Source organism: Fistularia commersonii, chromosome 17 (genome assembly GCF_037954325.1).
Source record: "Fistularia commersonii isolate RoL2024-O1a breed Wild chromosome 17, RoL_Fcom_v1.0, whole genome shotgun sequence".
Classification (NCBI taxonomy): Eukaryota; Metazoa; Chordata; class Actinopteri; order Syngnathiformes; family Fistulariidae; genus Fistularia; species Fistularia commersonii.
This window is the reverse complement of record NC_141300.1, coordinates 9882064-9905450: the sequence shown is the minus strand read 5'-3', so window position 1 is coordinate 9905450 and position 23387 is coordinate 9882064. Positions and strand designations below refer to the sequence as shown.

Below are 23387 nucleotides of genomic sequence, written 5' to 3'. Positions count from 1 at the left end.
CCTTCTTGTTCCACTTCCAACTCACTTAGGAGTATAAGTACACGGGGGCCACAAAAGTAGAAACATCATTCCATGACCATGAGAGAGAGAGTGCTGGATCGTAGAGGGCGTCACTTTCTACACGAATTGAAATCCCTGAAATCTCAGAGAATGCAACAACTGACACTGGTTTACAACATTAAAGGCCAAGGATGGTACCTTGGAACTGGATAGTGAAACAAACAGCTTGGTAAGGGGGATTAAGTCCTGAACCTCGCAAAAAGACTGGAGAGTACGGAAAAACCATCGCAAACATGCAACACCCATTGACGGCTTGGGGAAGTTATGGTCTAGCAAGAGTTGCGCCACTCGTGGCCCGGTGGCCTCCGCAAGCCAAGCATTGGTGGTTCAGTGGTAGAATTCTCGCCTGCCACGCGGGAGGCCCGGGTTCGATTCCCGGCCAATGCATGCCGGACTTTATCTCAAATAGCGCTGCCCAATTTGCAATTCTTGGCCAGAGATGTACTACATGTGTCAGGTACACCGTGACAGATTTCTCTCGACAATTGTACGAGTTGTAGGATTTCCCATGCTCGCAGTTATCCTGAAGTTGGCAATCTTACTTTTCATCACCTCTTTTGGTTGACCACAGACCACTCGCAAGACGAGCTTCAAGTGTAATTGTTGCTGTGAAACACATAAGCAGACAAATCACAAGTACTCTCAGATACCTGAACTAGTGCTTTGCTGAAGTCAAAAGCACACATGTCAACATAATCCACTCAGCGCACTGCCAAAATGCTGGTGAATAAAGGGTCCCAACACTGATCTGTTAGGGGAATGTCAGGAGTGGGATTCGAACCCACGCCTCCAGGGGAGACTGCGACCTGAACGCAGCGCCTTGGACCGCTCGGCCATCCTGACCCTCAGATGGCCACATTTCCGACCATTTTTTTTTTTTTTAACATTTTCTCAATTCTAGCTCGCAAACCAAAGTTCCTGAAAATCGAAGCAGGATCCTTGAGCAAAAATGCCTTGACACTGTCAATCAGGTGAAAATGAAGATTGCTGTACTCGGACACTACACAATATAAGGTGCCAAGGTTTCATTTCTTGTTCCACTTCCAACTCACTTAGGAGTATAAGTACACGGGGGCCACAAAAGTAGAAACATCATTCCATGACCATGAGAGAGAGAGTGCTGAATTGTAGAGGGCGTCACGTTCTACACAAATTGAAATCCCTGAAATCTCAGAGAATGCAACAACTGACACTGGTTTACAACATTAAAGGCCAAGGATGGTACCTTGGAACTGGATAGTGAAACAAACAGCTTGGTAAGGGGGGTTAAGTCCTGAACCTCGCAAAAAGACTGGAGAGTACGGATAAAACCATCGCAAACATGCAACACCCATTGACGGCTTGGGGAAGTTATGGTCTAGCAAGAGTTGCGCCACTCGTGGCCCGGTGGCCTCCGCAAGCCAAGCATTGGTGGTTCAGTGGTAGAATTCTCGCCTGCCACACGGGAGGCCCGGGTTCGATTCCCGGCCAATGCATGCCGGACTTTATCTCAAATAGCGCTGCCCAATTTGCAATTCTTGGCCAGAGATGTACCACATGTGTCAGGTACACCGTGACAGATTTCTCTCCACAATTGTACGAGTTGTAGGATTTCCCATGCTTGCAGTTATCCTGAAGTTGGCAATCTTACTTTTCATCACCTCTTTTGGTTGACCACAGACCACTCGCAAGACGAGCTTCAAGTGTAATTGTTGCTGTGAAACACATAAGCAGACAAATCACAAGTACTCTCAGATACCCTAACTAGTGCTTTGCTGAAGTCAAAGGCACACATGTCAACATAATCCACTCAGCGCACTGCCAAAATGCTGGTGAATAAAGGGTCCCAACACTGATCTGTTAAGGGAATGTCAGGAGTGGGATTCGAACCCACGCCTCCAGGGGAGACTGCGACCTGAACGCAGCGCCTTGGACCGCTCGGCCATCCTGACCCTCAGACGGCCACATTTCCGACCATTTTTTTTTTTTTTTTTTTTTAACATTTTCTCAATTCTAGCTCGCAAACCAAAGTTCCTGAAAATCGAAGCAGGATCCTTGAGCAAAAATGCCTTGACACTGTCAATCAGGTGAAAATGAAGATTGCTGTACTCGGACACTACACAATAAAAGGTGCCAAGGTTTCCCTTCTTGTTCCACTTCCAACTCACTTAGGAGTATAAGTACACGGGGGCCACAAAAGTAGAAACATCATTCCATGACCATGAGAGAGAGAGTGCTGGATCGTAGAGGGCGTCACTTTCTACACGAATTGAAATCACTGAAATCTCAGAGAATGCAACAATTGACACTGGTTTACAACATTAAAGGCCAAGGATGGTACCTTGGAACTGGATAGTGAAACAAACAGCTTGGTAAGGGGGGTTAAGTCCTGAACCTCGCAAAAAGACTGGAGAGTACGGATAAAACCATCGCAAACATGCAACACCCATTGACGGCTTGGGGAAGTTATGGTCTAGCAAGAGTTGCGCCACTCGTGGCCCGGTGGCCTCCGCAAGCCAAGCATTGGTGGTTCAGTGGTAGAATTCTCGCCTGCCACGCGGGAGGCCCGGGTTCGATTCCCGGCAAATGCATGCCGGACTTTATCTCAAATAGCGCTGCCCAATTTGCAATTCTTGGCCAGAGATGTACCACATGTGTCAGGTACACCGTGACAGATTTCTCTCCACAATTGTACGAGTTGTAGGATTTCCCATGCTCGCAGTTATCCTGAAGTTGGCAATCTTACTTTTCATCACCTCTTTTGGTTGACCACAGACCACTCGCAAGACGAGCTTCAAGTGTAATTGTTGCTGTGAAACACATAAGCAGACAAATCACAAGTACTCTCAGAGACCTGAACTAGTGCTTTGCTGAAGTCAAAAGCACACATGTCAACATAATCCACTCAGCGCACTGCCAAAATGCTGGTGAATAAAGGGTCCCAACACTGATCTGTTAGGGGAATGTCAGGAGTGGGATTCGAACCCACGCCTCCAGGGGAGACTGCGACCTGAACGCAGCGCCTTGGACCGCTCGGCCATCCTGACCCTCAGACGGCCACATTTCCGACCATTTTTTTTTTTTTTTAACATTTTCTCAATTCTAGCTCGCAAACCAAAGTTCCTGAAAATCGAAGCAGGATCCTTGAGCAAAAATGCCTTGACACTGTCAATCAGGTGAAAATGAAGATTGCTGTACTCGGACACTACACAATAAAAGGTGCCAAGGTTGGCCAAGGTTAAAGGCCAAGGATGGTACCTTGGAACTGGATAGTGAAACAAACAGCTTGGAAGGGGGGGTTAAGTCCTGAACCTCGCAAAAAGACTGGAGAGTACGGAAAAACCATCGCAAACATGCAACACCCATTGACGGCTTGGGGAAGTTATGGTCTAGCAAGAGTTGCGCCACTCGTGGCCCGGTGGCCTCCGCAAGCCAAGCATTGGTGGTTCAGTGGTAGAATTCTCGCCTGCCACACGGGAGGCCCGGGTTCGATTCCCGGCCAATGCATGCCGGACTTTATCTCAAATAGCGCTGCCCAATTTGCAATTCTTGGCCAGAGTTGTACCACATGTGTCAGGTACACCGTGACAGATTTCTCTCCACAATTGTACGAGTTGTAGGATTTCCCATGCTCGCAGTTATCCTGAAGTTGGCAATCTTACTTTTCATCACCTCTTTTGGTTGACCACAGACCACTCGCAAGACGAGCTTCAAGTGTAATTGTTGCTGTGAAACACATAAGCAGACAAATCACAAGTACTCTCAAAGACCTGAACTAGTGCTTTGCTGAAGTCAAAAGCACACATGTCAACATAATCCACTCAGCGCACTGCCAAAATGCTGGTGAATAAAGGGTCCCAACACTGATCTGTTAGGGGAATGTCAGGAGTGGGATTCGAACCCACTCCTCCAGGGGAGACTGCGACCTGAACGCAGCGCCTTGGACCGCTCGGCCATCCTGACCCTCAGACGGCCACATTTCCGACCATTTTTTTTTTTTTTTAACATTTTCTCAATTCTAGCTCGCAAACCAAAGTTCCTGAAAATCGAAGCAGGATCCTTGAGCAAAAATGCCTTGACACTGTCAATCAGGTGAAAATGAAGATTGCTGTACTCGGACACTACACAATATAAGGTGCCAAGGTTGGCCAAGGTTAAAGGCCAAGGATGGTACCTTGGAACTGGATAGTGAAACAAACAGCTTGGAAGGGGGGGTTAAGTCCTGAACCTCGCAAAAAGACTGGAGAGTACGGAAAAACCATCGCAAACATGCAACACCCATTGACGGCTTGGGGAAGTTATGGTCTAGCAAGAGTTGCGCCACTCGTGGCCCGGTGGCCTCCGCAAGCCAAGCATTGGTGGTTCAGTGGTAGAATTCTCGCCTGCCACGCGGGAGGCCCGGGTTCGATTCCCGGCCAATGCATGCCGGACTTTATCTCAAATAGCGCTGCCCAATTTGCAATTCTTGGCCAGAGTTGTACCACATGTGTCAGGTACACCGTGACAGATTTCTCTCCACAATTGTACGAGTTGTAGGATTTCCCATGCTCGCAGTTATCCTGAAGTTGGCAATCTTACTTTTCATCACCTCTTTTGGTTGACCACAGACCACTCGCAAGACGAGCTTCAAGTGTAATTGTTGCTGTGAAACACATAAGCAGACAAATCACAAGTACTCTCAAAGACCTGAACTAGTGCTTTGCTGAAGTCAAAAGCACACATGTCAACATAATCCACTCAGCGCACTGCCAAAATGCTGGTGAATAAAGGGTCCCAACACTGATCTGTTAGGGGAATGTCAGGAGTGGGATTCGAACCCACGCCTCCAGGGGAGACTGCGACCTGAACGCAGCGCCTTGGACCGCTCGGCCATCCTGACCCTCAGACGGCCACATTTCCGACCATTTTTTTTTTTTTTTAACATTTTCTCAATTCTAGCTCGCAAACCAAAGTTCCTGAAAATCGAAGCAGGATCCTTGAGCAAAAATGCCTTGACACTGTCAATCAGGTGAAAATGAAGATTGCTGTACTCGGACACTACACAATAAAAGGTGCCAAGGTTGGCCAAGGTTAAAGGCCAAGGATGGTACCTTGGAACTGGATAGTGAAACAAACAGCTTGGAAGGGGGGGTTAAGTCCTGAACCTCGCAAAAAGACTGGAGAGTACGGAAAAACCATCGCAAACATGCAACACCCATTGACGGCTTGGGGAAGTTATGGTCTAGCAAGAGTTGCGCCACTCGTGGCCCGGTGGCCTCCGCAAGCCAAGCATTGGTGGTTCAGTGGTAGAATTCTCGCCTGCCACGCGGGAGGCCCGGGTTCGATTCCCGGCCAATGCATGCCGGACTTTATCTCAAATAGCGCTGCCCAATTTGCAATTCTTGGCCAGAGTTGTACCACATGTGTCAGGTACACCGTGACAGATTTCTCTCCACAATTGTACGAGTTGTAGGATTTCCCATGCTCGCAGTTATCCTGAAGTTGGCAATCTTACTTTTCATCACCTCTTTTGGTTGACCACAGACCACTCGCAAGACGAGCTTCAAGTGTAATTGTTGCTGTGAAACACATAAGCAGACAAATCACAAGTACTCTCAGAGACCTGAACTAGTGCTTTGCTGAAGTCAAAAGCACACATGTCAACATAATCCACTCAGCGCACTGCCAAAATGCTGGTGAATAAAGGGTCCCAACACTGATCTGTTAGGGGAATGTCAGGAGTGGGATTCGAACCCACGCCTCCAGGGGAGACTGCGACCTGAACGCAGCGCCTTGGACCGCTCGGCCATCCTGACCCTCAGACGGCCACATTTCCGACCATTTTTTTTTTTTTTTTAACATTTTCTCAATTCTAGCTCGCAAACCAAAGTTCCTGAAAATCGAAGCAGGATCCTTGAGCAAAAATGCCTTGACACTGTCAATCAGGTGAAAATGAAGATTGCTGTACTCGGACACTACACAATAAAAGGTGCCAAGGTTTCCCTTCTTGTTCCACTTCCAACTCACTTAGGAGTATAAGTACACGGGGGCCACAAAAGTAGAAACATCATTCCATGACCATGAGAGAGAGAGTGCTGAATCGTAGAGGGCGTCACTTTCTACACAAATTGAAATACCTGAAATCTCAGAGAATGCAACAATTGACACTGGTTTACAACGTTAAAGGCCAAGGATGGTACCTTGGAACTGGATAGTGAAACAAACAGCTTGGTAAGGGGGGTTAAGTCCTGAACCTCGCAAAAAGACTGGAGAGTACGGAAAAACCATCGCAAACATGCAACACCCATTGACGGCTTGGGGAAGTTATGGTCTAGCAAGAGTTGCGCCACTCGTGGCCCGGTGGCCTCCGCAAGCCAAGCATTGGTGGTTCAGTGGTAGAATTCTCGCCTGCCACGCGGGAGGCCCGGGTTCGATTCCCGGCCAATGCATGCCGGACTTTATCTCAAATAGCGCTGCCCAATTTGCAATTCTTGGCCAGAGATGTACCACATGTGTCAGGTACACCGTGACAGATTTCTCTCCACAATTGTACGAGTTGTAGGATTTCCCATGCTTGCAGTTATCCTGAAGTTGGCAATCTTACTTTTCATCACCTCTTTTGGTTGACCACAGACCACTCGCAAGACGAGCTTCAAGTGTAATTGTTGCTGTGAAACACATAAGCAGACAAATCACAAGTACTCTCAGATACCCTAACTAGTGCTTTGCTGAAGTCAAAGGCACACATGTCAACATAATCCACTCAGCGCACTGCCAAAATGCTGGTGAATAAAGGGTCCCAACACTGATCTGTTAAGGGAATGTCAGGAGTGGGATTCGAACCCACGCCTCCAGGGGAGACTGCGACCTGAACGCAGCGCCTTGGACCGCTCGGCCATCCTGACCCTCAGACGGCCACATTTCCGACCATTTTTTTTTTTTTTTTTTTAACATTTTCTCAATTCTAGCTCGCAAACCAAAGTTCCTGAAAATCGAAGCAGGATCCTTGAGCAAAAATGCCTTGACACTGTCAATCAGGTGAAAATGAAGATTGCTGTACTCGGACACTACACAATAAAAGGTGCCAAGGTTTCCCTTCTTGTTCCACTTCCAACTCACTTAGGAGTATAAGTACACGGGGGCCACAAAAGTAGAAACATCATTCCATGACCATGAGAGAGAGAGTGCTGGATCGTAGAGGGCGTCACTTTCTACACGAATTGAAATCACTGAAATCTCAGAGAATGCAACAATTGACACTGGTTTACAACATTAAAGGCCAAGGATGGTACCTTGGAACTGGATAGTGAAACAAACAGCTTGGTAAGGGGGGTTAAGTCCTGAACCTCGCAAAAAGACTGGAGAGTACGGATAAAACCATCGCAAACATGCAACACCCATTGACGGCTTGGGGAAGTTATGGTCTAGCAAGAGTTGCGCCACTCGTGGCCCGGTGGCCTCCGCAAGCCAAGCATTGGTGGTTCAGTGGTAGAATTCTCGCCTGCCACGCGGGAGGCCCGGGTTCGATTCCCGGCAAATGCATGCCGGACTTTATCTCAAATAGCGCTGCCCAATTTGCAATTCTTGGCCAGAGATGTACCACATGTGTCAGGTACACCGTGACAGATTTCTCTCCACAATTGTACGAGTTGTAGGATTTCCCATGCTCGCAGTTATCCTGAAGTTGGCAATCTTACTTTTCATCACCTCTTTTGGTTGACCACAGACCACTCGCAAGACGAGCTTCAAGTGTAATTGTTGCTGTGAAACACATAAGCAGACAAATCACAAGTACTCTCAGAGACCTGAACTAGTGCTTTGCTGAAGTCAAAAGCACACATGTCAACATAATCCACTCAGCGCACTGCCAAAATGCTGGTGAATAAAGGGTCCCAACACTGATCTGTTAGGGGAATGTCAGGAGTGGGATTCGAACCCACGCCTCCAGGGGAGACTGCGACCTGAACGCAGCGCCTTGGACCGCTCGGCCATCCTGACCCTCAGACGGCCACATTTCCGACCATTTTTTTTTTTTTTTAACATTTTCTCAATTCTAGCTCGCAAACCAAAGTTCCTGAAAATCGAAGCAGGATCCTTGAGCAAAAATGCCTTGACACTGTCAATCAGGTGAAAATGAAGATTGCTGTACTCGGACACTACACAATAAAAGGTGCCAAGGTTGGCCAAGGTTAAAGGCCAAGGATGGTACCTTGGAACTGGATAGTGAAACAAACAGCTTGGAAGGGGGGGTTAAGTCCTGAACCTCGCAAAAAGACTGGAGAGTACGGAAAAACCATCGCAAACATGCAACACCCATTGACGGCTTGGGGAAGTTATGGTCTAGCAAGAGTTGCGCCACTCGTGGCCCGGTGGCCTCCGCAAGCCAAGCATTGGTGGTTCAGTGGTAGAATTCTCGCCTGCCACGCGGGAGGCCCGGGTTCGATTCCCGGCCAATGCATGCCGGACTTTATCTCAAATAGCGCTGCCCAATTTGCAATTCTTGGCCAGAGTTGTACCACATGTGTCAGGTACACCGTGACAGATTTCTCTCCACAATTGTACGAGTTGTAGGATTTCCCATGCTCGCAGTTATCCTGAAGTTGGCAATCTTACTTTTCATCACCTCTTTTGGTTGACCACAGACCACTCGCAAGACGAGCTTCAAGTGTAATTGTTGCTGTGAAACACATAAGCAGACAAATCACAAGTACTCTCAAAGACCTGAACTAGTGCTTTGCTGAAGTCAAAAGCACACATGTCAACATAATCCACTCAGCGCACTGCCAAAATGCTGGTGAATAAAGGGTCCCAACACTGATCTGTTAGGGGAATGTCAGGAGTGGGATTCGAACCCACTCCTCCAGGGGAGACTGCGACCTGAACGCAGCGCCTTGGACCGCTCGGCCATCCTGACCCTCAGACGGCCACATTTCCGACCATTTTTTTTTTTTTTTAACATTTTCTCAATTCTAGCTCGCAAACCAAAGTTCCTGAAAATCGAAGCAGGATCCTTGAGCAAAAATGCCTTGACACTGTCAATCAGGTGAAAATGAAGATTGCTGTACTCGGACACTACACAATATAAGGTGCCAAGGTTGGCCAAGGTTAAAGGCCAAGGATGGTACCTTGGAACTGGATAGTGAAACAAACAGCTTGGAAGGGGGGGTTAAGTCCTGAACCTCGCAAAAAGACTGGAGAGTACGGAAAAACCATCGCAAACATGCAACACCCATTGACGGCTTGGGGAAGTTATGGTCTAGCAAGAGTTGCGCCACTCGTGGCCCGGTGGCCTCCGCAAGCCAAGCATTGGTGGTTCAGTGGTAGAATTCTCGCCTGCCACGCGGGAGGCCCGGGTTCGATTCCCGGCCAATGCATGCCGGACTTTATCTCAAATAGCGCTGCCCAATTTGCAATTCTTGGCCAGAGTTGTACCACATGTGTCAGGTACACCGTGACAGATTTCTCTCCACAATTGTACGAGTTGTAGGATTTCCCATGCTCGCAGTTATCCTGAAGTTGGCAATCTTACTTTTCATCACCTCTTTTGGTTGACCACAGACCACTCGCAAGACGAGCTTCAAGTGTAATTGTTGCTGTGAAACACATAAGCAGACAAATCACAAGTACTCTCAAAGACCTGAACTAGTGCTTTGCTGAAGTCAAAAGCACACATGTCAACATAATCCACTCAGCGCACTGCCAAAATGCTGGTGAATAAAGGGTCCCAACACTGATCTGTTAGGGGAATGTCAGGAGTGGGATTCGAACCCACGCCTCCAGGGGAGACTGCGACCTGAACGCAGCGCCTTGGACCGCTCGGCCATCCTGACCCTCAGACGGCCACATTTCCGACCATTTTTTTTTTTTTTTTAACATTTTCTCAATTCTAGCTCGCAAACCAAAGTTCCTGAAAATCGAAGCAGGATCCTTGAGCAAAAATGCCTTGACACTGTCAATCAGGTGAAAATGAAGATTGCTGTACTCGGACACTACACAATAAAAGGTGCCAAGGTTTCCCTTCTTGTTCCACTTCCAACTCACTTAGGAGTATAAGTACACGGGGGCCACAAAAGTAGAAACATCATTCCATGACCATGAGAGAGAGAGTGCTGAATCGTAGAGGGCGTCACTTTCTACACAAATTGAAATCCCTGAAATCTCAGAGAATGCAACAATTGACACTGGTTTACAACGTTAAAGGCCAAGGATGGTACCTTGGAACTGGATAGTGAAACAAACAGCTTGGTAAGGGGGGTTAAGTCCTGAACCTCGCAAAAAGACTGGAGAGTACGGAAAAACCATCGCAAACATGCAACACCCATTGACGGCTTGGGGAAGTTATGGTCTAGCAAGAGTTGCGCCACTCGTGGCCCGGTGGCCTCCGCAAGCCAAGCATTGGTGGTTCAGTGGTAGAATTCTCGCCTGCCACGCGGGAGGCCCGGGTTCGATTCCCGGCCAATGCATGCCGGACTTTATCTCAAATAGCGCTGCCCAATTTGCAATTCTTGGCCAGAGATGTACTACATGTGTCAGGTACACCGTGACAGATTTCTCTCGACAATTGTACGAGTTGTAGGATTTCCCATGCTCGCAGTTATCCTGAAGTTGGCAATCTTACTTTTCATCACCTCTTTTGGTTGACCACAGACCACTCGCAAGACGAGCTTCAAGTGTAATTGTTGCTGTGAAACACATAAGCAGACAAATCACAAGTACTCTCAGATACCCGAACTAGTGCTTTTCTGAAGTCAAAGGCACACATGTCAACATAATCCACTCAGCGCACTGCCAAAATGCTGGTGAATAAAGGGTCCCAACACTGATCTGTTAGGGGAATGTCAGGAGTGGGATTCGAACCCACGCCTCCAGGGGAGACTGCGACCTGAACGCAGCGCCTTGGACCGCTCGGCCATCCTGACCCTCAGATGGCCACATTTCCGACCATTTTTTTTTTTTTTAACATTTTCTCAATTCTAGCTCGCAAACCAAAGTTCCTGAAAATCGAAGCAGGATCCTTGAGCAAAAATGCCTTGACACTGTCAATCAGGTGAAAATGAAGATTGCTGTACTCGGACACTACACAATAAAAGGTGCCAAGGTTTCCCTTCTTGTTCCACTTCCAACTCACTTAGGAGTATAAGTACACGGGGGCCACAAAAGTAGAAACATCATTCCATGACCATGAGAGAGAGAGTGCTGGATCGTAGAGGGCGTCACTTTCTACACGAATTGAAATCCCTGAAATCTCAGAGAATGCAACAATTGACACTGGTTTACAACATTAAAGGCCAAGGATGGTACCTTGGAACTGGATAGTGAAACAAACAGCTTGGTAAGGGGGGTTAAGTCCTGAACCTCGCAAAAAGACTGGAGAGTACGGAAAAACCATCGCAAACATGCAACACCCATTGACGGCTTGGGGAAGTTATGGTCTAGCAAGAGTTGCGCCACTCGTGGCCCGGTGGCCTCCGCAAGCCAAGCATTGGTGGTTCAGTGGTAGAATTCTCGCCTGCCACGCGGGAGGCCCGGGTTCGATTCCCGGCCAATGCATGCCGGACTTTATCTCAAATAGCGCTGCCCAATTTGTAATTCTTGGCCAGAGATGTACCACATGTGTCAGGTACACCGTGACAGATTTCTCTCCACAATTGTACGAGTTGTAGGATTTCCCATGCTCGCTGTTATCCTGAAGTTGGCAATCTTACTTTTCATCACCTCTTTTGGTTGACCACAGACCACTCGCAAGACGAGCTTCAAGTGTAATTGTTGCTGTGAAACACATAAGCAGACAAATCACAAGTACTCTCAGAGACCTGAACTAGTGCTTTGCTGAAGTCAAAAGCACACATGTCAACATAATCCACTCAGCGCACTGCCAAAATGCTGGTGAATAAAGGGTCCCAACACTGATCTGTTAGGGGAATGTCAGGAGTGGGATTCGAACCCACGCCTCCAGGGGAGACTGCGACCTGAACGCAGCGCCTTGGACCGCTCGGCCATCCTGACCCTCAGACGGCCACATTTCCGACCATTTTTTTTTTTTTTTAACATTTTCTCAATTCTAGCTCGCAAACCAAAGTTCCTGAAAATCGAAGCAGGATCCTTGAGCAAAAATGCCTTGACACTGTCAATCAGGTGAAAATGAAGATTGCTGTACTCGGACACTACACAATAAAAGGTGCCAAGGTTGGCCAAGGTTAAAGGCCAAGGATGGTACCTTGGAACTGGATAGTGAAACAAACAGCTTGGAAGGGGGGGTTAAGTCCTGAACCTCGCAAAAAGACTGGAGAGTACGGAAAAACCATCGCAAACATGCAACACCCATTGACGGCTTGGGGAAGTTATGGTCTAGCAAGAGTTGCGCCACTCGTGGCCCGGTGGCCTCCGCAAGCCAAGCATTGGTGGTTCAGTGGTAGAATTCTCGCCTGCCACACGGGAGGCCCGGGTTCGATTCCCGGCCAATGCATGCCGGACTTTATCTCAAATAGCGCTGCCCAATTTGCAATTCTTGGCCAGAGTTGTACCACATGTGTCAGGTACACCGTGACAGATTTCTCTCCACAATTGTACGAGTTGTAGGATTTCCCATGCTCGCAGTTATCCTGAAGTTGGCAATCTTACTTTTCATCACCTCTTTTGGTTGACCACAGACCACTCGCAAGACGAGCTTCAAGTGTAATTGTTGCTGTGAAACACATAAGCAGACAAATCACAAGTACTCTCAAAGACCTGAACTAGTGCTTTGCTGAAGTCAAAAGCACACATGTCAACATAATCCACTCAGCGCACTGCCAAAATGCTGGTGAATAAAGGGTCCCAACACTGATCTGTTAGGGGAATGTCAGGAGTGGGATTCGAACCCACTCCTCCAGGGGAGACTGCGACCTGAACGCAGCGCCTTGGACCGCTCGGCCATCCTGACCCTCAGACGGCCACATTTCCGACCATTTTTTTTTTTTTTTAACATTCTCTCAATTCTAGCTCGCAAACCAAAGTTCCTGAAAATCGAAGCAGGATCCTTGAGCAAAAATGCCTTGACACTGTCAATCAGGTGAAAATGAAGATTGCTGTACTCGGACACTACACAATAAAAGGTGCCAAGGTTTCCCTTCTTGTTCCACTTCCAACTCACTTAGGAGTATAAGTACACGGGGGCCACAAAAGTAGAAACATCATTCCATGACCATGAGAGAGAGAGTGCTGAATCGTAGAGGGCGTCACTTTCTACACAAATTGAAATCCCTGAAATCTCAGAGAATGCAACAATTGACACTGGTTTACAACGTTAAAGGCCAAGGATGGTACCTTGGAACTGGATAGTGAAACAAACAGCTTGGTAAGGGGGGTTAAGTCCTGAACCTCGCAAAAAGACTGGAGAGTACGGAAAAACCATCGCAAACATGCAACACCCATTGACGGCTTGGGGAAGTTATGGTCTAGCAAGAGTTGCGCCACTCGTGGCCCGGTGGCCTCCGCAAGCCAAGCATTGGTGGTTCAGTGGTAGAATTCTCGCCTGCCACGCGGGAGGCCCGGGTTCGATTCCCGGCCAATGCATGCCGGACTTTATCTCAAATAGCGCTGCCCAATTTGCAATTCTTGGCCAGAGATGTACTACATGTGTCAGGTACACCGTGACAGATTTCTCTCGACAATTGTACGAGTTGTAGGATTTCCCATGCTCGCAGTTATCCTGAAGTTGGCAATCTTACTTTTCATCACCTCTTTTGGTTGACCACAGACCACTCGCAAGACGAGCTTCAAGTGTAATTGTTGCTGTGAAACACATAAGCAGACAAATCACAAGTACTCTCAGATACCCGAACTAGTGCTTTTCTGAAGTCAAAGGCACACATGTCAACATAATCCACTCAGCGCACTGCCAAAATGCTGGTGAATAAAGGGTCCCAACACTGATCTGTTAGGGGAATGTCAGGAGTGGGATTCGAACCCACGCCTCCAGGGGAGACTGCGACCTGAACGCAGCGCCTTGGACCGCTCGGCCATCCTGACCCTCAGATGGCCACATTTCCGACCATTTTTTTTTTTTTTAACATTTTCTCAATTCTAGCTCGCAAACCAAAGTTCCTGAAAATCGAAGCAGGATCCTTGAGCAAAAATGCCTTGACACTGTCAATCAGGTGAAAATGAAGATTGCTGTACTCGGACACTACACAATAAAAGGTGCCAAGGTTTCCCTTCTTGTTCCACTTCCAACTCACTTAGGAGTATAAGTACACGGGGGCCACAAAAGTAGAAACATCATTCCATGACCATGAGAGAGAGAGTGCTGAATCGTAGAGGGCGTCACTTTCTACACGAATTGAAATCCCTGAAATCTCAGAGAATGCAACAATTGACACTGGTTTACAACGTTAAAGGCCAAGGATGGTACCTTGGAACTGGATAGTGAAACAAACAGCTTGGTAAGGGGGGTTAAGTCCTGAACCTCGCAAAAAGACTGGAGAGTACGGAAAAACCATCGCAAACATGCAACACCCATTGACGGCTTGGGGAAGTTATGGTCTAGCAAGAGTTGCGCCACTCGTGGCCTGGTGGCCTCCGCAAGCCAAGCATTGGTGGTTCAGTGGTAGAATTCTCGCCTGCCACGCGGGAGGCCCGGGTTCGATTCCCGGCCAATGCATGCCGGACTTTATCTCAAATAGCGCTGCCCAATTTGCAATTCTTGGCCAGAGATGTACTACATGTGTCAGGTACACCGTGACAGATTTCTCTCGACAATTGTACGAGTTGTAGGATTTCCCATGCTCGCAGTTATCCTGAAGTTGGCAATCTTACTTTTCATCACCTCTTTTGGTTGACCACAGACCACTCGCAAGACGAGCTTCAAGTGTAATTGTTGCTGTGAAACACATAAGCAGACAAATCACAAGTACTCTCAGATACCCGAACTAGTGCTTTTCTGAAGTCAAAGGCACACATGTCAACATAATCCACTCAGCGCACTGCCAAAATGCTGGTGAATAAAGGGTCCCAACACTGATCTGTTAGGGGAATGTCAGGAGTGGGATTCGAACCCACGCCTCCAGGGGAGACTGCGACCTGAACGCAGCGCCTTGGACCGCTCGGCCATCCTGACCCTCAGATGGCCACATTTCCGACCATTTTTTTTTTTTTTAACATTTTCTCAATTCTAGCTCGCAAACCAAAGTTCCTGAAAATCGAAGCAGGATCCTTGAGCAAAAATGCCTTGACACTGTCAATCAGGTGAAAATGAAGATTGCTGTACTCGGACACTACACAATAAAAGGTGCCAAGGTTTCCCTTCTTGTTCCACTTCCAACTCACTTAGGAGTATAAGTACACGGGGGCCACAAAAGTAGAAACATCATTCCATGACCATGAGAGAGAGAGTGCTGGATCGTAGAGGGCGTCACTTTCTACACGAATTGAAATCCCTGAAATCTCAGAGAATGCAACAATTGACACTGGTTTACAACATTAAAGGCCAAGGATGGTACCTTGGAACTGGATAGTGAAACAAACAGCTTGGTAAGGGGGGTTAAGTCCTGAACCTCGCAAAAAGACTGGAGAGTACGGAAAAACCATCGCAAACATGCAACACCCATTGACGGCTTGGGGAAGTTATGGTCTAGCAAGAGTTGCGCCACTCGTGGCCCGGTGGCCTCCGCAAGCCAAGCATTGGTGGTTCAGTGGTAGAATTCTCGCCTGCCACGCGGGAGGCCCGGGTTCGATTCCCGGCCAATGCATGCCGGACTTTATCTCAAATAGCGCTGCCCAATTTGTAATTCTTGGCCAGAGATGTACCACATGTGTCAGGTACACCGTGACAGATTTCTCTCCACAATTGTACGAGTTGTAGGATTTCCCATGCTCGCTGTTATCCTGAAGTTGGCAATCTTACTTTTCATCACCTCTTTTGGTTGACCACAGACCACTCGCAAGACGAGCTTCAAGTGTAATTGTTGCTGTGAAACACATAAGCAGACAAATCACAAGTACTCTCAGAGACCTGAACTAGTGCTTTGCTGAAGTCAAAAGCACACATGTCAACATAATCCACTCAGCGCACTGCCAAAATGCTGGTGAATAAAGGGTCCCAACACTGATCTGTTAGGGGAATGTCAGGAGTGGGATTCGAACCCACGCCTCCAGGGGAGACTGCGACCTGAACGCAGCGCCTTGGACCGCTCGGCCATCCTGACCCTCAGACGGCCACATTTCCGACCATTTTTTTTTTTTTTTAACATTTTCTCAATTCTAGCTCGCAAACCAAAGTTCCTGAAAATCGAAGCAGGATCCTTGAGCAAAAATGCCTTGACACTGTCAATCAGGTGAAAATGAAGATTGCTGTACTCGGACACTACACAATAAAAGGTGCCAAGGTTGGCCAAGGTTAAAGGCCAAGGATGGTACCTTGGAACTGGATAGTGAAACAAACAGCTTGGAAGGGGGGGTTAAGTCCTGAACCTCGCAAAAAGACTGGAGAGTACGGAAAAACCATCGCAAACATGCAACACCCATTGACGGCTTGGGGAAGTTATGGTCTAGCAAGAGTTGCGCCACTCGTGGCCCGGTGGCCTCTGCAAGCCAAGCATTGGTGGTTCAGTGGTAGAATTCTCGCCTGCCACGCGGGAGGCCCGGGTTCGATTCCCGGCCAATGCATGCCGGACTTTATCTCAAATAGCGCTGCCCAATTTGCAATTCTTGGCCAGAGTTGTACCACATGTGTCAGGTACACCGTGACAGATTTCTCTCCACAATTGTACGAGTTGTAGGATTTCCCATGCTCGCAGTTATCCTGAAGTTGGCAATCTTACTTTTCATCACCTCTTTTGGTTGACCACAGACCACTCGCAAGACGAGCTTCAAGTGTAATTGTTGCTGTGAAACACATAAGCAGACAAATCACAAGTACTCTCAAAGACCTGAACTAGTGCTTTGCTGAAGTCAAAAGCACACATGTCAACATAATCCACTCAGCGCACTGCCAAAATGCTGGTGAATAAAGGGTCCCAACACTGATCTGTTAGGGGAATGTCAGGAGTGGGATTCGAACCCACGCCTCCAGGGGAGACTGCGACCTGAACGCAGCGCCTTGGACCGCTCGGCCATCCTGACCCTCAGGCGGCCACATTTCCGACCATTTTTTTTTTTTTTTAACATTTTCTCAATTCTAGCTCGCAAACCAAAGTTCCTGAAAATCGAAGCAGGATCCTTGAGCAAAAATGCCTTGACACTGTCAATCAGGTGAAAATGAAGATTGCTGTACTCGGACACTACACAATAAAAGGTGCCAAGGTTGGCCAAGGTTAAAGGCCAAGGATGGTACCTTGGAACTGGATAGTGAAACAAACAGCTTGGAAGGGGGGGTTAAGTCCTGAACCTCGCAAAAAGACTGGAGAGTACGGAAAAACCATCGCAAACATGCAACACCCATTGACGGCTTGGGGAAGTTATGGTCTAGCAAGAGTTGCGCCACTCGTGGCCCGGTGGCCTCCGCAAGCCAAGCATTGGTGGTTCAGTGGTAGAATTCTCGCCTGCCACGCGGGAGGCCCGGGTTCGATTCCCGGCCAATGCATGCCGGACTTTATCTCAAATAGCGCTGCCCAATTTGCAATTCTTGGCCAGAGTTGTACCACATGTGTCAGGTACACCGTGACAGATTTCTCTCCACAATTGTACGAGTTGTAGGATTTCCCATGCTCGCAGTTATCCTGAAGTTGGCAATCTTACTTTTCATCACCTCTTTTGGTTGACCACAGACCACTCGCAAGACCGGCTTCAAGTGTAATTGTTGCTGTGAAACACATAAGCAGACAAATCACAAGTACTCTCAAAGACCTGAACTAGTGCTTTGCTGAAGTCAAAAGCACACATGTCAACATAATCCACTCAGCGCACTGCCAAAATGCTGGTGAATAAAGGGTCCCAACACTGATCTGTTAGGGGAATGTCAGGAGTGGGATTCGAACCCACGCCTCCAGGGGAGACTGCGACCTGAACGCAGCGCCTTGGACCGCTCGGCCATCCTGACCCTCAGACGGCCACATTTCCGACCATTTTTTTTTTTTTTTTAACATTTTCTCAATTCTAGCTCGCAAACCAAAGTTCCTGAAAATCGAAGCAGGATCCTTGAGCAAAAATGCCTTGACACTGTCAATCAGGTGAAAATGAAGATTGCTGTACTCGGACACTACACAATAAAAGGTGCCAAGGTTTCCCTTCTTGTTCCACTTCCAACTCACTTAGGAGTATAAGTACACGGGGGCCACAAAAGTAGAAACATCATTCCATGACCATGAGAGAGAGAGTGCTGAATCGTAGAGGGCGTCACTTTCTACACAAATTGAAATCCCTGAAATCTCAGAGAATGCAACAATTGACACTGGTTTACAACGTTAAAGGCCAAGGATGGTACCTTGGAACTGGATAGTGAAACAAACAGCTTGGTAAGGGGGGTTAAGTCCTGAACCTCGCAAAAAGACTGGAGAGTACGGAAAAACCATCGCAAACATGCAACACCCATTGACGGCTTGGGGAAGTTATGGTCTAGCAAGAGTTGCGCCACTCGTGGCCCGGTGGCCTCCGCAAGCCAAGCATTGGTGGTTCAGTGGTAGAATTCTCGCCTGCCACGCGGGAGGCCCGGGTTCGATTCCCGGCCAATGCATGCCGGACTTTATCTCAAATAGCGCTGCCCAATTTGCAATTCTTGGCCAGAGATGTACTACATGTGTCAGGTACACCGTGACAGATTTCTCTCGACAATTGTACGAGTTGTAGGATTTCCCATGCTCGCAGTTATCCTGAAGTTGGCAATCTTACTTTTCATCACCTCTTTTGGTTGACCACAGACCACTCGCAAGACGAGCTTCAAGTGTAATTGTTGCTGTGAAACACATAAGCAGACAAATCACAAGTACTCTCAGATACCCGAACTAGTGCTTTTCTGAAGTCAAAGGCACACATGTCAACATAATCCACTCAGCGCACTGCCAAAATGCTGGTGAATAAAGGGTCCCAACACTGATCTGTTAGGGGAATGTCAGGAGTGGGATTCGAACCCACGCCTCCAGGGGAGACTGCGACCTGAACGCAGCGCCTTGGACCGCTCGGCCATCCTGACCCTCAGATGGCCACATTTCCGACCATTTTTTTTTTTTTTAACATTTTCTCAATTCTAGCTCGCAAACCAAAGTTCCTGAAAATCGAAGCAGGATCCTTGAGCAAAAATGCCTTGACACTGTCAATCAGGTGAAAATGAAGATTGCTGTACTCGGACACTACACAATAAAAGGTGCCAAGGTTTCCCTTCTTGTTCCACTTCCAACTCACTTAGGAGTATAAGTACACGGGGGCCACAAAAGTAGAAACATCATTCCATGACCATGAGAGAGAGAGTGCTGAATCGTAGAGGGCGTCACTTTCTACACGAATTGAAATCCCTGAAATCTCAGAGAATGCAACAATTGACACTGGTTTACAACGTTAAAGGCCAAGGATGGTACCTTGGAACTGGATAGTGAAACAAACAGCTTGGTAAGGGGGGTTAAGTCCTGAACCTCGCAAAAAGACTGGAGAGTACGGAAAAACCATCGCAAACATGCAACACCCATTGACGGCTTGGGGAAGTTATGGTCTAGCAAGAGTTGCGCCACTCGTGGCCTGGTGGCCTCCGCAAGCCAAGCATTGGTGGTTCAGTGGTAGAATTCTCGCCTGCCACGCGGGAGGCCCGGGTTCGATTCCCGGCCAATGCATGCCGGACTTTATCTCAAATAGCGCTGCCCAATTTGCAATTCTTGGCCAGAGTTGTACCACATGTGTCAGGTACACCGTGACAGATTTCTCTCCACAATTGTACGAGTTGTAGGATTTCCCATGCTCGCAGTTATCCTGAAGTTGGCAATCTTACTTTTCATCACCTCTTTTGGTTGACCACAGACCACTCGCAAGACGAGCTTCAAGTGTAATTGTTGCTGTGAAACACATAAGCAGACAAATCACAAGTACTCTCAAAGACCTGAACTAGTGCTTTGCTGAAGTCAAAAGCACACATGTCAACATAATCCACTCAGCGCACTGCCAAAATGCTGGTGAATAAAGGGTCCCAACACTGATCTGTTAGGGGAATGTCAGGAGTGGGATTCGAACCCACTCCTCCAGGGGAGACTGCGACCTGAACGCAGCGCCTTGGACCGCTCGGCCATCCTGACCCTCAGACGGCCACATTTCCGACCATTTTTTTTTTTTTTTAACATTTTCTCAATTCTAGCTCGCAAACCAAAGTTCCTGAAAATCGAAGCAGGATCCTTGAGCAAAAATGCCTTGACACTGTCAATCAGGTGAAAATGAAGATTGCTGTACTCGGACACTACACAATATAAGGTGCCAAGGTTGGCCAAGGTTAAAGGCCAAGGATGGTACCTTGGAACTGGATAGTGAAACAAACAGCTTGGAAGGGGGGGTTAAGTCCTGAACCTCGCAAAAAGACTGGAGAGTACGGAAAAACCATCGCAAACATGCAACACCCATTGACGGCTTGGGGAAGTTATGGTCTAGCAAGAGTTGCGCCACTCGTGGCCCGGTGGCCTCCGCAAGCCAAGCATTGGTGGTTCAGTGGTAGAATTCTCGCCTGCCACGCGGGAGGCCCGGGTTCGATTCCCGGCCAATGCATGCCGGACTTTATCTCAAATAGCGCTGCCCAATTTGCAATTCTTGGCCAGAGTTGTACCACATGTGTCAGGTACACCGTGACAGATTTCTCTCCACAATTGTACGAGTTGTAGGATTTCCCATGCTCGCAGTTATCCTGAAGTTGGCAATCTTACTTTTCATCACCTCTTTTGGTTGACCACAGACCACTCGCAAGACGAGCTTCAAGTGTAATTGTTGCTGTGAAACACATAAGCAGACAAATCACAAGTACTCTCAAAGACCTGAACTAGTGCTTTGCTGAAGTCAAAAGCACACATGTCAACATAATCCACTCAGCGCACTGCCAAAATGCTGGTGAATAAAGGGTCCCAACACTGATCTGTTAGGGGAATGTCAGGAGTGGGATTCGAACCCACGCCTCCAGGGGAGACTGCGACCTGAACGCAGCGCCTTGGACCGCTCGGCCATCCTGACCCTCAGACGGCCACATTTCCGACCATTTTTTTTTTTTTTTTAACATTTTCTCAATTCTAGCTCGCAAACCAAAGTTCCTGAAAATCGAAGCAGGATCCTTGAGCAAAAATGCCTTGACACTGTCAATCAGGTGAAAATGAAGATTGCTGTACTCGGACACTACACAATAAAAGGTGCCAAGGTTTCCCTTCTTGTTCCACTTCCAACTCACTTAGGAGTATAAGTACACGGGGGCCACAAAAGTAGAAACATCATTCCATGACCATGAGAGAGAGAGTGCTGAATCGTAGAGGGCGTCACTTTCTACACAAATTGAAATCCCTGAAATCTCAGAGAATGCAACAATTGACACTGGTTTACAACGTTAAAGGCCAAGGATGGTACCTTGGAACTGGATAGTGAAACAAACAGCTTGGTAAGGGGGGTTAAGTCCTGAACCTCGCAAAAAGACTGGAGAGTACGGAAAAACCATCGCAAACATGCAACACCCATTGACGGCTTGGGGAAGTTATGGTCTAGCAAGAGTTGCGCCACTCGTGGCCCGGTGGCCTCCGCAAGCCAAGCATTGGTGGTTCAGTGGTAGAATTCTCGCCTGCCACGCGGGAGGCCCGGGTTCGATTCCCGGCCAATGCATGCCGGACTTTATCTCAAATAGCGCTGCCCAATTTGCAATTCTTGGCCAGAGATGTACTACATGTGTCAGGTACACCGTGACAGATTTCTCTCGACAATTGTACGAGTTGTAGGATTTCCCATGCTCGCAGTTATCCTGAAGTTGGCAATCTTACTTTTCATCACCTCTTTTGGTTGACCACAGACCACTCGCAAGACGAGCTTCAAGTGTAATTGTTGCTGTGAAACACATAAGCAGACAAATCACAAGTACTCTCAGATACCCGAACTAGTGCTTTTCTGAAGTCAAAGGCACACATGTCAACATAATCCACTCAGCGCACTGCCAAAATGCTGGTGAATAAAGGGTCCCAACACTGATCTGTTAGGGGAATGTCAGGAGTGGGATTCGAACCCACGCCTCCAGGGGAGACTGCGACCTGAACGCAGCGCCTTGGACCGCTCGGCCATCCTGACCCTCAGATGGCCACATTTCCGACCATTTTTTTTTTTTTTAACATTTTCTCAATTCTAGCTCGCAAACCAAAGTTCCTGAAAATCGAAGCAGGATCCTTGAGCAAAAATGCCTTGACACTGTCAATCAGGTGAAAATGAAGATTGCTGTACTCGGACACTACACAATAAAAGGTGCCAAGGTTTCCCTTCTTGTTCCACTTCCAACTCACTTAGGAGTATAAGTACACGGGGGCCACAAAAGTAGAAACATCATTCCATGACCATGAGAGAGAGAGTGCTGGATCGTAGAGGGCGTCACTTTCTACACGAATTGAAATCCCTGAAATCTCAGAGAATGCAACAATTGACACTGGTTTACAACATTAAAGGCCAAGGATGGTACCTTGGAACTGGATAGTGAAACAAACAGCTTGGTAAGGGGGGTTAAGTCCTGAACCTCGCAAAAAGACTGGAGAGTACGGAAAAACCATCGCAAACATGCAACACCCATTGACGGCTTGGGGAAGTTATGGTCTAGCAAGAGTTGCGCCACTCGTGGCCCGGTGGCCTCCGCAAGCCAAGCATTGGTGGTTCAGTGGTAGAATTCTCGCCTGCCACGCGGGAGGCCCGGGTTCGATTCCCGGCCAATGCATGCCGGACTTTATCTCAAATAGCGCTGCCCAATTTGTAATTCTTGGCCAGAGATGTACCACATGTGTCAGGTACACCGTGACAGATTTCTCTCCACAATTGTACGAGTTGTAGGATTTCCCATGCTCGCTGTTATCCTGAAGTTGGCAATCTTACTTTTCATCACCTCTTTTGGTTGACCACAGACCACTCGCAAGACGAGCTTCAAGTGTAATTGTTGCTGTGAAACACATAAGCAGACAAATCACAAGTACTCTCAGAGACCTGAACTAGTGCTTTGCTGAAGTCAAAAGCACACATGTCAACATAATCCACTCAGCGCACTGCCAAAATGCTGGTGAATAAAGGGTCCCAACACTGATCTGTTAGGGGAATGTCAGGAGTGGGATTCGAACCCACGCCTCCAGGGGAGACTGCGACCTGAACGCAGCGCCTTGGACCGCTCGGCCATCCTGACCCTCAGACGGCCACATTTCCGACCATTTTTTTTTTTTTTTAACATTTTCTCAATTCTAGCTCGCAAACCAAAGTTCCTGAAAATC

At 47.9% G+C, this 23387-nt stretch overlaps 46 non-coding genes across 46 annotated transcripts; 23 read left to right on the top strand and 23 right to left on the bottom strand.

The window, feature by feature from the left end:
* Window positions 1–376: 376 nt before the first annotated feature.
* On the top strand, window positions 377–447 carry trnag-gcc (transfer RNA glycine (anticodon GCC)). The gene has a single exon. It is a non-coding gene; the product is annotated as a tRNA-Gly (tRNA).
* Window positions 448–820: 373 nt separating this feature from the next.
* On the bottom strand, window positions 821–903 carry trnal-cag (transfer RNA leucine (anticodon CAG)). The gene has a single exon. It is a non-coding gene; the product is annotated as a tRNA-Leu (tRNA).
* Window positions 904–1464: 561 nt separating this feature from the next.
* Window positions 1465–1535, top strand: trnag-gcc (transfer RNA glycine (anticodon GCC)). Its single transcript has one exon. It is a non-coding gene; the product is annotated as a tRNA-Gly (tRNA).
* Window positions 1536–1908: 373 nt separating this feature from the next.
* Window positions 1909–1991, bottom strand: trnal-cag (transfer RNA leucine (anticodon CAG)). Its single transcript has one exon. It is a non-coding gene; the product is annotated as a tRNA-Leu (tRNA).
* Window positions 1992–2559: 568 nt separating this feature from the next.
* On the top strand, window positions 2560–2630 carry trnag-gcc (transfer RNA glycine (anticodon GCC)). The gene has a single exon. It is a non-coding gene; the product is annotated as a tRNA-Gly (tRNA).
* A 373-nt stretch (window positions 2631–3003) lies between these two features.
* On the bottom strand, window positions 3004–3086 carry trnal-cag (transfer RNA leucine (anticodon CAG)). Its single transcript has one exon. It is a non-coding gene; the product is annotated as a tRNA-Leu (tRNA).
* A 389-nt stretch (window positions 3087–3475) lies between these two features.
* trnag-gcc (transfer RNA glycine (anticodon GCC)) lies at window positions 3476–3546 on the top strand. The gene has a single exon. It is a non-coding gene; the product is annotated as a tRNA-Gly (tRNA).
* A 373-nt stretch (window positions 3547–3919) lies between these two features.
* trnal-cag (transfer RNA leucine (anticodon CAG)) lies at window positions 3920–4002 on the bottom strand. The gene has a single exon. It is a non-coding gene; the product is annotated as a tRNA-Leu (tRNA).
* A 389-nt stretch (window positions 4003–4391) lies between these two features.
* On the top strand, window positions 4392–4462 carry trnag-gcc (transfer RNA glycine (anticodon GCC)). Its single transcript has one exon. It is a non-coding gene; the product is annotated as a tRNA-Gly (tRNA).
* A 373-nt stretch (window positions 4463–4835) lies between these two features.
* On the bottom strand, window positions 4836–4918 carry trnal-cag (transfer RNA leucine (anticodon CAG)). Its single transcript has one exon. It is a non-coding gene; the product is annotated as a tRNA-Leu (tRNA).
* Window positions 4919–5307: 389 nt separating this feature from the next.
* On the top strand, window positions 5308–5378 carry trnag-gcc (transfer RNA glycine (anticodon GCC)). The gene has a single exon. It is a non-coding gene; the product is annotated as a tRNA-Gly (tRNA).
* Window positions 5379–5751: 373 nt separating this feature from the next.
* Window positions 5752–5834, bottom strand: trnal-cag (transfer RNA leucine (anticodon CAG)). Its single transcript has one exon. It is a non-coding gene; the product is annotated as a tRNA-Leu (tRNA).
* Window positions 5835–6396: 562 nt separating this feature from the next.
* On the top strand, window positions 6397–6467 carry trnag-gcc (transfer RNA glycine (anticodon GCC)). The gene has a single exon. It is a non-coding gene; the product is annotated as a tRNA-Gly (tRNA).
* A 373-nt stretch (window positions 6468–6840) lies between these two features.
* Window positions 6841–6923, bottom strand: trnal-cag (transfer RNA leucine (anticodon CAG)). The gene has a single exon. It is a non-coding gene; the product is annotated as a tRNA-Leu (tRNA).
* A 566-nt stretch (window positions 6924–7489) lies between these two features.
* On the top strand, window positions 7490–7560 carry trnag-gcc (transfer RNA glycine (anticodon GCC)). Its single transcript has one exon. It is a non-coding gene; the product is annotated as a tRNA-Gly (tRNA).
* Window positions 7561–7933: 373 nt separating this feature from the next.
* On the bottom strand, window positions 7934–8016 carry trnal-cag (transfer RNA leucine (anticodon CAG)). Its single transcript has one exon. It is a non-coding gene; the product is annotated as a tRNA-Leu (tRNA).
* A 389-nt stretch (window positions 8017–8405) lies between these two features.
* trnag-gcc (transfer RNA glycine (anticodon GCC)) lies at window positions 8406–8476 on the top strand. Its single transcript has one exon. It is a non-coding gene; the product is annotated as a tRNA-Gly (tRNA).
* Window positions 8477–8849: 373 nt separating this feature from the next.
* On the bottom strand, window positions 8850–8932 carry trnal-cag (transfer RNA leucine (anticodon CAG)). Its single transcript has one exon. It is a non-coding gene; the product is annotated as a tRNA-Leu (tRNA).
* A 389-nt stretch (window positions 8933–9321) lies between these two features.
* trnag-gcc (transfer RNA glycine (anticodon GCC)) lies at window positions 9322–9392 on the top strand. The gene has a single exon. It is a non-coding gene; the product is annotated as a tRNA-Gly (tRNA).
* A 373-nt stretch (window positions 9393–9765) lies between these two features.
* Window positions 9766–9848, bottom strand: trnal-cag (transfer RNA leucine (anticodon CAG)). Its single transcript has one exon. It is a non-coding gene; the product is annotated as a tRNA-Leu (tRNA).
* A 562-nt stretch (window positions 9849–10410) lies between these two features.
* trnag-gcc (transfer RNA glycine (anticodon GCC)) lies at window positions 10411–10481 on the top strand. Its single transcript has one exon. It is a non-coding gene; the product is annotated as a tRNA-Gly (tRNA).
* Window positions 10482–10854: 373 nt separating this feature from the next.
* On the bottom strand, window positions 10855–10937 carry trnal-cag (transfer RNA leucine (anticodon CAG)). Its single transcript has one exon. It is a non-coding gene; the product is annotated as a tRNA-Leu (tRNA).
* A 560-nt stretch (window positions 10938–11497) lies between these two features.
* trnag-gcc (transfer RNA glycine (anticodon GCC)) lies at window positions 11498–11568 on the top strand. Its single transcript has one exon. It is a non-coding gene; the product is annotated as a tRNA-Gly (tRNA).
* A 373-nt stretch (window positions 11569–11941) lies between these two features.
* Window positions 11942–12024, bottom strand: trnal-cag (transfer RNA leucine (anticodon CAG)). The gene has a single exon. It is a non-coding gene; the product is annotated as a tRNA-Leu (tRNA).
* A 389-nt stretch (window positions 12025–12413) lies between these two features.
* trnag-gcc (transfer RNA glycine (anticodon GCC)) lies at window positions 12414–12484 on the top strand. Its single transcript has one exon. It is a non-coding gene; the product is annotated as a tRNA-Gly (tRNA).
* A 373-nt stretch (window positions 12485–12857) lies between these two features.
* Window positions 12858–12940, bottom strand: trnal-cag (transfer RNA leucine (anticodon CAG)). The gene has a single exon. It is a non-coding gene; the product is annotated as a tRNA-Leu (tRNA).
* Window positions 12941–13501: 561 nt separating this feature from the next.
* Window positions 13502–13572, top strand: trnag-gcc (transfer RNA glycine (anticodon GCC)). The gene has a single exon. It is a non-coding gene; the product is annotated as a tRNA-Gly (tRNA).
* Window positions 13573–13945: 373 nt separating this feature from the next.
* On the bottom strand, window positions 13946–14028 carry trnal-cag (transfer RNA leucine (anticodon CAG)). The gene has a single exon. It is a non-coding gene; the product is annotated as a tRNA-Leu (tRNA).
* A 560-nt stretch (window positions 14029–14588) lies between these two features.
* On the top strand, window positions 14589–14659 carry trnag-gcc (transfer RNA glycine (anticodon GCC)). Its single transcript has one exon. It is a non-coding gene; the product is annotated as a tRNA-Gly (tRNA).
* Window positions 14660–15032: 373 nt separating this feature from the next.
* trnal-cag (transfer RNA leucine (anticodon CAG)) lies at window positions 15033–15115 on the bottom strand. Its single transcript has one exon. It is a non-coding gene; the product is annotated as a tRNA-Leu (tRNA).
* Window positions 15116–15675: 560 nt separating this feature from the next.
* trnag-gcc (transfer RNA glycine (anticodon GCC)) lies at window positions 15676–15746 on the top strand. Its single transcript has one exon. It is a non-coding gene; the product is annotated as a tRNA-Gly (tRNA).
* A 373-nt stretch (window positions 15747–16119) lies between these two features.
* trnal-cag (transfer RNA leucine (anticodon CAG)) lies at window positions 16120–16202 on the bottom strand. The gene has a single exon. It is a non-coding gene; the product is annotated as a tRNA-Leu (tRNA).
* A 389-nt stretch (window positions 16203–16591) lies between these two features.
* Window positions 16592–16662, top strand: trnag-gcc (transfer RNA glycine (anticodon GCC)). The gene has a single exon. It is a non-coding gene; the product is annotated as a tRNA-Gly (tRNA).
* Window positions 16663–17035: 373 nt separating this feature from the next.
* trnal-cag (transfer RNA leucine (anticodon CAG)) lies at window positions 17036–17118 on the bottom strand. The gene has a single exon. It is a non-coding gene; the product is annotated as a tRNA-Leu (tRNA).
* Window positions 17119–17507: 389 nt separating this feature from the next.
* On the top strand, window positions 17508–17578 carry trnag-gcc (transfer RNA glycine (anticodon GCC)). Its single transcript has one exon. It is a non-coding gene; the product is annotated as a tRNA-Gly (tRNA).
* A 373-nt stretch (window positions 17579–17951) lies between these two features.
* trnal-cag (transfer RNA leucine (anticodon CAG)) lies at window positions 17952–18034 on the bottom strand. Its single transcript has one exon. It is a non-coding gene; the product is annotated as a tRNA-Leu (tRNA).
* Window positions 18035–18596: 562 nt separating this feature from the next.
* trnag-gcc (transfer RNA glycine (anticodon GCC)) lies at window positions 18597–18667 on the top strand. The gene has a single exon. It is a non-coding gene; the product is annotated as a tRNA-Gly (tRNA).
* A 373-nt stretch (window positions 18668–19040) lies between these two features.
* trnal-cag (transfer RNA leucine (anticodon CAG)) lies at window positions 19041–19123 on the bottom strand. The gene has a single exon. It is a non-coding gene; the product is annotated as a tRNA-Leu (tRNA).
* A 560-nt stretch (window positions 19124–19683) lies between these two features.
* Window positions 19684–19754, top strand: trnag-gcc (transfer RNA glycine (anticodon GCC)). Its single transcript has one exon. It is a non-coding gene; the product is annotated as a tRNA-Gly (tRNA).
* A 373-nt stretch (window positions 19755–20127) lies between these two features.
* Window positions 20128–20210, bottom strand: trnal-cag (transfer RNA leucine (anticodon CAG)). Its single transcript has one exon. It is a non-coding gene; the product is annotated as a tRNA-Leu (tRNA).
* A 389-nt stretch (window positions 20211–20599) lies between these two features.
* On the top strand, window positions 20600–20670 carry trnag-gcc (transfer RNA glycine (anticodon GCC)). The gene has a single exon. It is a non-coding gene; the product is annotated as a tRNA-Gly (tRNA).
* Window positions 20671–21043: 373 nt separating this feature from the next.
* Window positions 21044–21126, bottom strand: trnal-cag (transfer RNA leucine (anticodon CAG)). The gene has a single exon. It is a non-coding gene; the product is annotated as a tRNA-Leu (tRNA).
* Window positions 21127–21688: 562 nt separating this feature from the next.
* On the top strand, window positions 21689–21759 carry trnag-gcc (transfer RNA glycine (anticodon GCC)). The gene has a single exon. It is a non-coding gene; the product is annotated as a tRNA-Gly (tRNA).
* A 373-nt stretch (window positions 21760–22132) lies between these two features.
* trnal-cag (transfer RNA leucine (anticodon CAG)) lies at window positions 22133–22215 on the bottom strand. The gene has a single exon. It is a non-coding gene; the product is annotated as a tRNA-Leu (tRNA).
* A 560-nt stretch (window positions 22216–22775) lies between these two features.
* Window positions 22776–22846, top strand: trnag-gcc (transfer RNA glycine (anticodon GCC)). The gene has a single exon. It is a non-coding gene; the product is annotated as a tRNA-Gly (tRNA).
* A 373-nt stretch (window positions 22847–23219) lies between these two features.
* trnal-cag (transfer RNA leucine (anticodon CAG)) lies at window positions 23220–23302 on the bottom strand. Its single transcript has one exon. It is a non-coding gene; the product is annotated as a tRNA-Leu (tRNA).
* Between the last annotated feature and the right edge of the window lie 85 nt (window positions 23303–23387).